We start from the raw sequence: 12624 nt of genomic DNA, 5'->3' as shown, positions 1-12624 counted from the left end.
GGCGCTAGGCCGTGCGCGATGCCTTGTGGGAAGTTGCCTGCCTCCTTGTGGCCTCTTCGGTGCCTGCCTCGTGAGGAGCTGTCGATGATGGGCACGGCCCCTCCGCACCTACGGCGGGAAAGGCGGCTGTGATGGGGACCTGAATCGCGGTGCCCGGTTTGCCTGTGGGTGGTTCGTCTCCCCCTTCCGGGGGAGTCACGCCCCGGGTCCCGCGCGTGGTTCTGGGCCCCTCAGTTCGGAAGGACCAGAAGGGTCCAGGGAAGGGCAGTGAAGCTGGTGAGGGGTCTGGAGCACGAGTCCTGTGAGGAGCAGCTGGGGGTGTTTAGCCTGGAGGAAAGGAGGCTCAGGGATGACTTTGCCGCTCTGCACAACTCCTGACAGAAAGCTGTAGCCAGGTGGGAATTGGCCTCCCCTGCCTGGGAACTAGAGATGGGGTGGGAGGATGTAGTCTTAAACTGCACTGTGCTGGGCATCAGGAAGGATTCCTTCCCAGCCAGGGTGATCAGGCATTGGAACAGGCTGCTCGGGAGATGTGGGGTCACTGTCCCTGCAGGTGTTTAAGGAAAGGCTGGCTGTGGCACTCGGTGCCGTGGTCTGGCTGGCATCCAGGAGTTTGGTCATAGGTAGGATTTGATGACCTCAGGTCTTTTACGGCCTAATTGATTCAGTTAAAGGTGGGTGGGGGTAGTGGTATCAAAGTGCCCTGTTTGTCTATGAGCCTGTGTATTCCAGTGGAGCAGATGATCTCTGCTCCCAGGCACTGAGCTGTGCTGTTGGGGCTAGAGAAAGCTGAGGGGCTCACAGGCAGTGCAAGGCAGGGGCTGGAGGGGTTGGACTCACTTATAGCATTTCCTGAGTGTGTCTGTGGTGAGCTTAATGGCAAGGATTGCCCTCATCCCGGGGTGCAGAGCCCTGTGGCTGATGCACTAGAGGAAGGGTACTACTTCACTGTTTCCTTCCTTGCCCACCTGAGAAGGTTCAACATGAGGAACTGGCCTCAGGGGAGCCGTGGGGAGGGCATCACTGCAAAGGGAGTGTGTGCATGGAGAGGGTTGATGACAAACAACCTCTGCTGTCTCTCAGGGCTCCCTTGTGAACAGGCACAGCAGCCTTCAGCTGGCACTTGGAATGATCTGTTTAACCTGGGCACTTTAAGAGAAACTGGAGTGCTGCTCCTGATGCAAGATCTGCAGTGTTTGTCCCCATTCCCTCATTTGACAACACTTGCATTACCAGCTAACTTTAGCCTGACCTTTTAATGGACTACTAGAGGACAGGTGGTGCTTAGCTCCTCTCAGTAAAGCAGGTCCCTGGGATTGGCTTGTTCCATAAAGCATTGCAAGGAAGGTGACTTTTTCTTACCAAGCAGACATTTGATTCAACGTGGTAAATGGTTTTTACAGCTTGGTACCAGTTCTCGATGGATGACTGACAGTGTGTGCAGTCAGAGGCCCAAGATGGTTTATTCTGTGGTTGACCAGTACACCTCCACCTCTGATGCTGAGACATAAGTTCATTTGCCTGAAGTCCATAGGGAAATTACCTATGATTTGGACACTGGGTTGGTGGGGCTTGAACCAGAAATCAGTTATTTCTAGGCTATAGGTTCTTTTCATAATTGTTTTTTTTTTAATTACTGTTTGATAGAGATCCTTGTGGCCTATCTTTTTTTTTTTTTTTACAATCCATTGGGAAATTTGGCCTTTGTTTACAAAACACTGTCAGGTGTTTTGATCACAGTGTGTGTGCTTCCTTTTCCTAGCAGTAGCTCCTTGCCCAAGGGAGCACACTCATTGAATTTGGATGGGTCTGTGGCCCTGGGTCCTGCTCTCTCAAGTGAGTACTGCTTGGGCATGATGTTAATGAAAGTACTTTAGGAGCTGACTTTTCCCAATTTGGTGAATAGGTAGCTTGTAATGGATTCAAAACTGATTTTAATCAAGGTAGCCAACAAGCTCTACTGCCAGCAATGAGGATCCTCAGTCTAACTCTCTCTGTAAGCCACACCTTCTGAAGGTGTCTGTAGTGTGAACTTGCCACCTTCTCTTGTCTTGTGTGTGCTATTCAAAATGGTCGTCATCCTGACTTTCATGATGGCCAGGACCCCAGTAAGTTTTTTGTGCCAAGGGTGAGAAACTGCTGCGGAAGTGCAGCTCTTCTCACACAACATTTGGGGACTTTGTTTATGAGTTAAAGCAATGTGTTCTGAAACTATTAGTTTGGTCATAAACAAAAGCCCTTCCCTTTCTTCTCCTCCCCTCAATTAATTTTTTTGCCAAGGTAAGGGCCCATACAGGGGAGAAAATGCTTTATTAACTGCCACGAACAGCTAAAGCACCCCTTAATATCTTTTGCAGATATTTTTATTGCAGAGATACCTTTTACAATCAGTTCTACTTAAGTCTGACAGTCTTTCAAGTGTGATTGTGTTTACAGCTATCAGGAAAAAAAAAACAAGAACTGAGAAGAAATAATAGGAAGCAGTAGCTGATAAGTTCTTTTTACCTTGGGGAATATATCATGGGTTATATTTTTGGACAAGCTACACACTTGACTGAAGAATAAATGCAGTTTCTGTGCTAGGAAAACGAGAGCTTCCTTCAAAAACCCCAGCACTGACATGATTTACTAAAAGTGCTTCCATAACTTACCCATTATTTAATTGCGTTATAATTTGCTTTTAAAAGTCTTGTCAGAAACTGGGAGTAGTATCTAGAAGTGCTTGCCAACCAAACATGATGGTATGTCAATGTTGTCTTTGTTCTAGGGCTATAAACTGAGCTGTGTAAAGCATCTGTCTACTGCAATAAAAATGTGGTTTTGTGCCTGCTATAGAAAAAACAAAACCAACCCAAAAATCCCCAACAACTTCTCCTGCCCAGCTGATTTGGGTATCCAGCTCATAATGTCAAGAACTTTTATCTGAACCCAGGCGGCTCAGATTAATAAACAATGGAAATTAGCAGGTCAAGACAAATATGCCAAGTGTCTTTCCTGTTTCCTCATGTGTGGCCTAATTAAGCAAATGGGAACTCTCCCAATGGTGCCAATAAAAAAAAAGTAAAACCATCAGAGTCCAAACCAAAAGGAGATCTATTTCTTCCATGGAGGACATCAGTCTTCTTCTTTGCATAGTCTACACCACATTTAGGCCAAGTGCAGGCCTTAATGAATTTAGTTTTTGATCTGCCTCACAGATAAAGAATCCTGAAGGGCAGCTCACCTGTCTGAAGTCCTAAAGGAAGTGGCCACCTTAAAAGCTAGTCCTTTAGTTTCCTCCTTCCCTCTTGCTGTAGCAATTAGCTCACTTGTGTTTGTCCATGGGTGGTAGTTTGCAGCTGGGCCCACGGGTGCTTTGACGTGTTGCTGTCATGACAGCCCTGCTGAAGGGAGAATTCCTTTGCTCTGGATAGGATTTTCACAGAAGAGAGACCTGCCTTTTCACACAGGGAAATCCAAAGCCTTTAATGTGAAGCTCCAAAAATTTGCTGGCCTCTAGCAGTGGTTGGAGAAAGTACACCTACAAGCCCCAGATCAGTGCTGCTGAAGTGTCTGGCACAGGCATCTCCAAGGTGGCATTGGTTAGGCTTCCCTGTTGCAGGACTACTGCAGCAGGAGAAAGCAGCTCTGTGTTCCTGCTGAGAGAATCCTGGTTGGAAGGCCTTGAGGCTCAGAGGAACCTGGCCTTCCAAGAACTGTGTGTCTCCAAGCCTATCCTCTGCCTTCATGGGTGCAGCAAACGCACTTTAAAGTCCTGCAGCAAAGCCATCGGAACACTCTGTGGTCTGCGCTCCCTGTCCAAGTGTGGGTTCCTCCTGTCTCCTCATGTGAAGGTGATTTACTGCCTGGACAGAAAGTTTATCTTGCATCTGTACCTGGGAATATGTATCCAGGAGGCTGCACCTCTCGGAGACCCTGGCTGGCTCTTGGGCACAACAGCTCCAGACTGCAGTGACTTGCACAAGCTCATCCCTTAATCCTAGTGTGACCCACCTTCCTGTGTTCCACAAATAGGGCACAAGCTCCTCCTGCAGTTCTGAAAACCTTTCCTATATTCCATTATCATCTCTTGCAAGTAATTTATTTTTCTACACAATTCTGTCAGGTTGTGTCTCAGTTGAAAGCTGAATTATTTAGTTTATTTCACACCAACACGGCAGCTTTGCTTTTAAGCTTGTACATGGCATTTTGCTGTCTTTAAGTGAGCAGTAGCTGCTGTGGCAAGAGAGTAAAATGGCAATAAGTTTACTTTGTGGTATGTTCAGAGAAACTTAATTGAATTGAAAACCCTATCAGAGAAATGTAGTTTGACGAACAGGCAGCAAGCAAGACCAGTGAAGTTCAGTTTATGTTCAAACTCAAAATAATTCCAGAACTTTGAGTTTGTAAATGGAGCAGAACAGAGAAAAGCATTCAGAGATGTTTAGTAGAATCCGGCAATAACTCTATTAGACAAATATTAATGCTTTGTAAAACAATAGAACAAAAAGGGAGTAGAATATTTCATTTGTACCGTAAGACATTTAATATTAGGCTGGCTTGTTAGCAGAGGGAACATATCAGGGATAACAGCTAAGTTTTCATATGTGTATTCATCCTGCCATTAAATCAAATATTTTCCTCACAGTCAGAAGCAAAGGACCAGTGGGTACCCCATCGCTGTGAAACTGAGTGGGAAGTACAGACAGACCTGCCAGTGACCTACAGGAGCCTGCAGTCTTGCCTGCGCAGGACGCTGCCTGTGCTCTGCTGCCTTCCTGCTGTCTCCTGCTGCATCCTGGAGACGCCAAAGCACAGAAGGACCACAGCAGGACACCTGGCATGTGCTGACACAGCTGGAAATCCTGGCTGTGCCCTGCTGCTGTGTAAAGTTCCCCCTGATCAGCTTTAACAGGGAAGGATGAGAGTTGAAGTTTTAGTGGCGCTGGTTGTGTTTGGGGAGTCCTGTACCACCGGGCAGCTATTCTGGAGGCTTCCCCTGTCTGCATTCAAAAAATGGGAGAAAATGCATAATATCCTCGGTAATTCAAGTCCCCTGCTCCAAGGGACTCTTCAAGGGACAGACTTTTAGGCCGCTTTTATTACTTTCTGACAGAAGAGGGAGCTGTCAGCTCGGCATTGAGCTTTTCAGCAGGCAGAGGTGCCCACCTGGCAGCTGGCTAAGCTGTCTGGGCAGCCCACTGAAGGGACATGTTCAGCTTGATGTGCAGGAGATGGAGCTAATTTGGAAGTGCTCAAATATTCTAAGTGCATGTATGGAGTGTTTGTGTCCCTGTACAATGAAACCCACAGTCATGAGTCTGCAAGGACAGTGGGAGCAGTGGGCCTGAGAAGCTGTTTGGAGGTGGAACATTTGGCAGTGGGATCTTGCAGTTTTTGTTGCTGTAGCAGTGTCTCCCTCTGTTGTACCAAGAGTCCCCGGAAACCTGGGCAACACCTTCCTGCCAGTGTCCAGAGCCAGAGCACCCTCGTCTGTGCCACAGCAATGCAAGCAGCCCTTTTATCTGGGAGACCTGCCAGGCAGCAGAAACAGGTAAGGAAACAGCTACGTTAAACTGGTCTGAGGTTGACTCAGGCCAACGTGGACTGGTCTGAAGTGGAATAACAACCTGATTCTATCTCCTGTTTCTCCTGGTACAACCCATCAGCAGCCTTCCTGCCTCCACCAGTGGCAGTGTTGCAAGGTATGGCTTAATTACAGCCCTGAAATAAAACTAATTTCTTCATTAAATGTTGCTTTACAACTGCATCAGTCATCTTTTGTCCAGCAGCTGGTGGCAGAGCTCCAAGTGGGCTGAACGAGGCTGGTTTGGCAGGTATGTGGAGTGGTGGTGGTTGGAGTGTGCAGCTAGGCAGAACAGGGTTAAGTCAGAAGCTCCCAGTGACGTTACTAAATTCAGTCTGCCACAAAGATATTTTTCTCCTTCGTGCTGGAGCTGGCTTTCTGTGCCTCAGAAATGTGGCTCAGCCCCAATTTCTGCGAGTCACACGCATTCATTTGTTGGCTGTTGGAAAAAGGGGAGTAAGAAAATGTGCTGTCTGTGTTACATGTTTGGGGACTGGTTTCCACCATGCTTGTCCTCTGGCAGCAGTTAGGTGACAAAGATTGAAAGCATGTCTTCCCACCCAGGGTATTGTCCTTTATTTCTCAAGCCAGAGAGATAATCCCTGTCAGATGACTTCATTTTAAATTGTAGTGAGACCCTGAACTGATGATTTAGGAGCACACACTCTTTGTTGTGGTTCTGGGTTTGGTTGCTTTGTGCCCAAGAAAGATGGATTGTTACTTAGCCAAGGCTAAATGTGGAGGTAATACCAAACGCTGTAGGAAATGGAATCTCTTCCCAGCCCCAGTCAGTGTTCCAATCCCAAATTCTTCTTTCCCCCAGGAACTGGTGCTAGAAACCAGCCTTTCCTCTGCCCCAGTTAATGTACCAGCATGTTAATGTTCTGATCTGGCCTGGATTAATGGCAAACCTTGTGTGTTGTGTACAGCAGAGACTGACTTACATCAGCTCACTTGATCACTTATTCCAGGAAAAATAACATTCAAGTTTGCCAGAGAACTGTCCCTGACACACTGAAATATTTGTGAATTCAAAGCTTTTGCAACTCAGAATGACAATTTCTGGACATTTTCCTCTAAAATTGTTCATACTGAAATGTGAGGATTGTACAAAGAGTCTTGACAGACTCTTCAATTTTAGCAGAGTTTAAAATTGATCACTTGGACTGATAGGAGCCTTTGTTCCAGGTAACGCAGCTCAGACTAATATAGAGTTGCACAAAAACCTCCCAGGGGAAAACCAAGGCATAAACTTGGGATTTAATCTCTCAATTTCATGGAGAGGTTTTTTAAATAATATTTTAGCCTCAGTAACCCAGGAAAGGGCTGTATCTATCTGGTAAATATTGCTTATCTCAGTGACAGACTTAATGAAGTCTTTTCATGTTGGGTATTTTTTTTTCTTTTTTTTTGGACAAGAGGAAAACGTTACAGGAGCAAACACTGTACAAGCATAAAACTTCCCCTCTTGTACACAAGGAGCAGAGGTTTCATAATTAAATGGAAAAAAAGACTTGCTTTTTGGGCTTCTGAGTTTTGGCACAAGCTCCTGTGGGATCTGTGTGACTGGCCCTCCCCAGCCTCTTCACAGTGTTGCATTTCTTTACAAAAATAGGACCTTTGCTGGTACTGGAGTAAACAGAGGAAAATGTAGGGGCAATGCATCGGGAAAGGGGGAGCAAACTGGGTGTGACGTGTGGCAGATGGCTCTGAGTTAACTGCTACAGCTGAGTACCTCCTTTTAATTTACTTATTAAGGCCATATCCCAAGGCTGGAGACCCTTCTGCACTTTCAAAGTGATTTTGTAAGGATTGCTCAGACGTGGCTGACTGATCCTTGACTGGTAGCAGGACCAAAACCACCTCATAAACTTCTAAAATCTTGGGAATTTGATTTACCTGCAAAAACAACACACACAAAAGAAAAGAAAATATGAAAAGTTGAGCCTATGGCTGTGACACTTGGAGGAGAGAAAGGAGGTCACATTGAGGTGGAATAATGTCAGAAATCACCTGTGTTTAATAGCTTTTATTATGAATGGTATGTCCACTACAACATGACGTAGTAGGAAAAGAAAGGGAAATATGAGAGTATAAATAACCAGGGTTTCTGAAAGTCCTTTCGGAAGCCTTCCCCCTCCTCAGATTTACAGCAGCTCTCCACAGATCTTCTGTAGTTGGAGGAGTCTCATGAAGTATTTTTACAAGACAGTTTTGGGGTTTTTTTGCCAGAAAGGAGATGAAAATCTTATACCAAAAATGTCTTTTGACTTTAAATTTGGAGCTGTTGTCGCAATGTAATTCTTTAGAGAGCTGCCAGAGAGGTTTTAAAAAGTACTATTTATACATGTGCATTAAAAACAGGAGAACAACATGGCTATAAGAAATTAATTTTCTGGTTTTGAAGCTAGCAATTAAGGTTGGAACAAATGTTCCTGCTTGTTGTTCCTTCTGCAGTCACTCTTGTAAAGCTAAAGGAGAACCACTGACATGAAAGCTCTGTTGGTGTCATCACCGCTGGCCTGCTTTGCTTTGTGGAGTGCCAGCCTCTGGTTACAATGACATTGTGTAAGGCTCTTAGAATCCTGCTGAGGTCCCTGAATCCTGTTAGGGGATCCCTCATTAAAAATTCTGGAAGACAGTCTAAATTGTCACTTGCTGTAGAGAATGAGCTTGTTGACAAGTCCACATTAAACCCAACACTTTTTGTGAGTACAGTTTGCAAACCCAGAGAGACAAAGTGTGGTGTGTTCCTGATTCCCTTCTTGGTTCTGTCTGGGTGGAAAATGGAAAAACACTCTGGGTAAACTATCTCATGTTTTCAGCAAGAAAAACACCCTAAACTTAATCTAGACTTCATGTACAAGAGAGGAGGTTAAGAAAAAAGAGGAAGGAAGGGCCTGGTTTGTGAATGTGTTTTCTTCTGTAGCTCAAAGCCATTGGAAGATAATCCTCAGGGTAAAGAAGGAAGAACACAGTTGCTGCTAAGGCAATGCAAGTTGAAGGCATGCCACAGGAGGAGAAACAAGAGTATATTTCAATGCAAATGTCCCTATAAAATACATTTTTCACCAGGAAACTGTGTGGATAGCCCCGTGCTTTGTGTGTGTGTGTGACACACTGCAGTAGGAGGTAGCAATATTCCCAACATGGGCAAAGGAAGATACAGTCCTCTGGATCACACACAGGTGTCTGTGAGAAGCATTGCTACCAATGTAAGAACAGATCCTTCTGAGCACTGGCCCCTGCCTGGCACCTCGGGAGGAATTTGGCCAGACCTGTTTGGTTGTGAGTCAAAGTTGCGCACTCAAGTTCCAAGTGACTGGAGCTATAAACAGCTTAAAATTATTTTCAGGGGAGTTCAAAGATGAATAATGCAGCTCTTCAAGCTTGTAAGTGATCTTTTATTCACAGAAAATCAAAGCAATGTACAAATGTAGTTGCTGGCCTTGGGGACAGGATTCTGAATGACTCCTTGTCATTCACAGTAGCTACCAGAGGTGATGTGACATCTGAAAGGAAGAGATGAAAGATCCATTGCAATTTGTTAAATAAAAAACACCTCAGTGTCTTGCTAAATGGATGATAATCAGAGGTGCAGAATTCCAATCTGTTGTTTAGGGCTTCGATAGCAAAAAGAGGAGCTCATATGCTACAACCTACAGATGTTTTTCTTCCATAATTTTATGGAAGTTTGCTTGTAGTATCCATGGAAATTCCCCATGACAGAATTACTTGTCCTGCCACTCTGTGTCATGGCATTACTGAGTACTTTTCCTGTCACTGCCTTCCATTCTGTTTGGTTTGGTGGCTAGTTTTGTTTTAGCCACTGCATCCTACAACACCCAGGTTTGTGTGGTTCAGGACTGGGATCTGAACACAAGGTGAGAATCTAAACTTGACCCTTCTGGTTTCCAAAAGCAGGAGGTAGGAAAGGTTATGTGTCTGTCTGGAAAGTTCCTTCATAACTTAAAAACTGCATTTAATTATGAGACCATTTTTGCTAATAGATCCTGGGGGAAAATAGTTTGCTGTTTAGCATTTGTGATCTAAATAGACAGTTAACCATAAGAATCATTTGCATATTTCTTAACACTTTTAAGTTTGTCTGAAAAGATGCGTGTGCCTTTTCTTACTCTGTAATGCTGAAATTTTTATTCCTGTCATGAGAAAGAAACATTCCTGTCCTGAAGTGGGAAATGAATGTAAATCTGAAGGCAAGCCAATGGACCAACAGTTAATCCTTCAGTGCATCTCCTCTTTTGTGTTAGCAGAGGCACCAAAAGGTTAAGGGCTGAAGTGCTGCTGAGCTTTTCATGCTGTTTGCCTTTCACAGGCCTGGCCCTCGTGGGATGCCAGGATGTATGTGAGCCCTTCTTGGTCTCACCTTGAGGTTTTCCCATCAACAGCAGCTGCATTTCAACAAATGAATAGTCTTTTAGAAAATTTATGGATCGTACAAGAAGCTCCACACTGGCAAATATTAAAAGTTTTTGTGTCAGTGCTGGGTGTTTAGAAGTGGAATCCGTTATGCAGAGGGGTAAACCTGTCCTGTCTTGTGTAGCCTTTGTGAATGATTCCCAGGGAGCTTCCTGCTCCCAGCACCACTAACCCTGTGTTTAGGGAGGCCAGTGGTCAAAACCTTACTGACTTAAATGAGCCATGCCCTGGTCCTGCCTCACTGGACCAAGCAGCACCCAAACAGCCCTTTGTGCCCTCACTCTGTCCACACAGCCCCGTCCTGCCCTCTGCCAGGACAGTCCTTGCCCTCTACAGTGTCTTTCCTCTGGAGAGGACCTACCAGGTGAGCATTTCCATGTGCCTGTGCTGCCTTCCTTCCAGTTTTTCCCACAACTGATGGTCTCCTATGGTTGCAAGGAACAAAGTGCCAGTCTTGGTTCATGAACAGTAATGCAGAGTTGCTGTTATGGGCCTCCAGGAAGGACTTGGGAGTGGAGCCCATCTGTGTCTGTGCTGATGGAAATTCCTCAGGGCTGTGTGATCTGTTCTGGCCTCTTGCCTGCCCCTCTAGGGAGTGTATTTCCATGCAGAGTTAGTCAGAGCCGTTTGTGTTTTGCCATGTTCCCAAGGTAATCAGTATCCTTACCACATCTATTTGCTTACTGCACACCTGAAGTGACCTTTGCAAAGGTCAGCTCAGCTTGTCCAGCAGGTGAAGGCAACTGGGAGAGGAAGGACAACAAAGTATCTTGTCCTGGAGCAGAGGATGGAGGGGCCAGGAGGTGTGAGCAGAACTGGAAAGCCAAGGACTGGGCCAAGGCTGAGCTGAATATCCCAGCACAGGTACCCTGCTGACACAATGTGGAGTATTGCAGGAGTGGGATGAGGTCCCTTGATGCCCTCTTGAGCATCATTCCTGCCTGCTAATGCTGGGATGAAGCTGGAGTCCCTCCATGGAGAGGCTACAGTAGATGGAGAAATGTTGGCTGGAGGTTGAGAGGTGGTGCAGCTCACCAACATCTCCTCACAACCCACCTCCACTTCTGACTGCCACTTAGAATTGAAATGAGAATGGGCTGATCTGCATCCCCTGTTAGAGATGTGAGGGGCCCAGGGCCCAAGTGCCTGCCATACCCTGACACACAGGGCCCTCCTGGAGAGCACATTTTTCCTGCCTCACCTCTCCCCAATGTACTGGTTCAGAGTGAAGGCATGAAGCTGTTAAATGAGACCCAAATTTTAGTGTTTGCTGTTGTAATGGAGAAATGTATGCGTTACGTACTAAATATGTGCAGATTTCAAGAACTTTAAGGCTGGAGGAAGGAGTGGTGTCTGTTGGCCAGAGCTGGCAGCTACAGGGCTTTTGAGTTCTGTTCCTCTTCTTGCCAGTGATTCACTGCATGGTTCCAGGCAAGACACGTAACCAAGCTGGAATATTTTCTTCCAGCTGCAAAAGAGTTATAATGCCAAATACAAGGACGGCCTCTGAGGTTTAACCAATTTCAGTTTATGGAAAGCCTTGAGATCCTCACAAGGAGAAAGGCAAGAATTGAAGTACTGCAGTATTTCACACTGCTGTTCATAAATGAGCACATTGGTGAAAAGCAGTGGCTGGGCTCCCTCTGCAAACAAAACAAAAAAACCCAACCCCAGTGAAGGGGGTAGGGATGCAGGCAAATGGATGTGAAACCACAGCAGGAGAGGCCGCAGCAAACTCTATTGCTTCTTGTTGCTGCATCATGGACCAAGCTAGAGCAAACTTTCCCTGCTAAGAGACTTGAAGAGACTGAAGAAAGTTCAGAGAGGTGTGAAGGTTAGCCCTCAGGGAGCTCCCCTTGTTGGGCAGTGCTGTCTGAGATGTCTGGCTGATTTTCCTTCCAGCTGGGCAGTGGGAAAGCCCAAGCACAGGTAGAAGCCAAGATGTTTCTGCCAGGTTGCAACAGCCCCAGCGATGGGACCTGCGAGCAGCTGCTGAAAACCCTCTCTGGGTTTGTTGGGAAGGGCTTGGGCGCTGCAGAGCAGCTCTGCCCACCGCCCCGACCGGCCAGGCCAGGCCAGGCCGTGTGGTCAGGCCGTGACCCTCGGCTGCTGCAGGGTGGCACCTGCTGGTCCAGCGCCCGAGGGAACGAAGGGGCCCATTCCCCGGAGGCTCCGGCCGCTGGGGAGCCTGAGGCCCGGGTCAGCCAGCAGGGACGTGCGCCGGGATGCCGCAGCCGCGGCTGGCTGTAGGACACGGCGTTGTTTGGCGTTCAGCGGTGCCCTGAAGAGAGAGGAGAGAGCCCCCGCCGTGCTGCAGGGGTCTGGGAGCCCTGCATCCGCATCCTCCTGCTCGGCGCAGGGAGGGGCTCCCGGGCTGCAGGGCTGGGCAAGCGGGGAGGCGCTGGGAAGGGTCGGGGAGCAGCCGGGAGCTGCGTGGAGCCCCGGGGGGACTCGAACCGTGCCCCCCTGAGGCCGGGCCGTGCCGCCGCCCGTCCGCCAGAGGGCGCACTCCGTGCCGCCACCCCGCAGGGGCGCGCGAACCCGCGGGCTGCCCCGCCCAAGCCCCGCCCACGGCGGGAGCCCCGCCCACGGCGGGAGCCACGCCCCCCCCGCGCTCT

Source organism: Anomalospiza imberbis, chromosome 11 (assembly GCF_031753505.1).
Source record: "Anomalospiza imberbis isolate Cuckoo-Finch-1a 21T00152 chromosome 11, ASM3175350v1, whole genome shotgun sequence".
NCBI lineage: Eukaryota > Metazoa > Chordata > Aves > Passeriformes > Viduidae > Anomalospiza > Anomalospiza imberbis.
The sequence above is the reverse complement of the archived record's forward strand: the minus strand, read 5'-3'. Positions refer to the sequence as shown.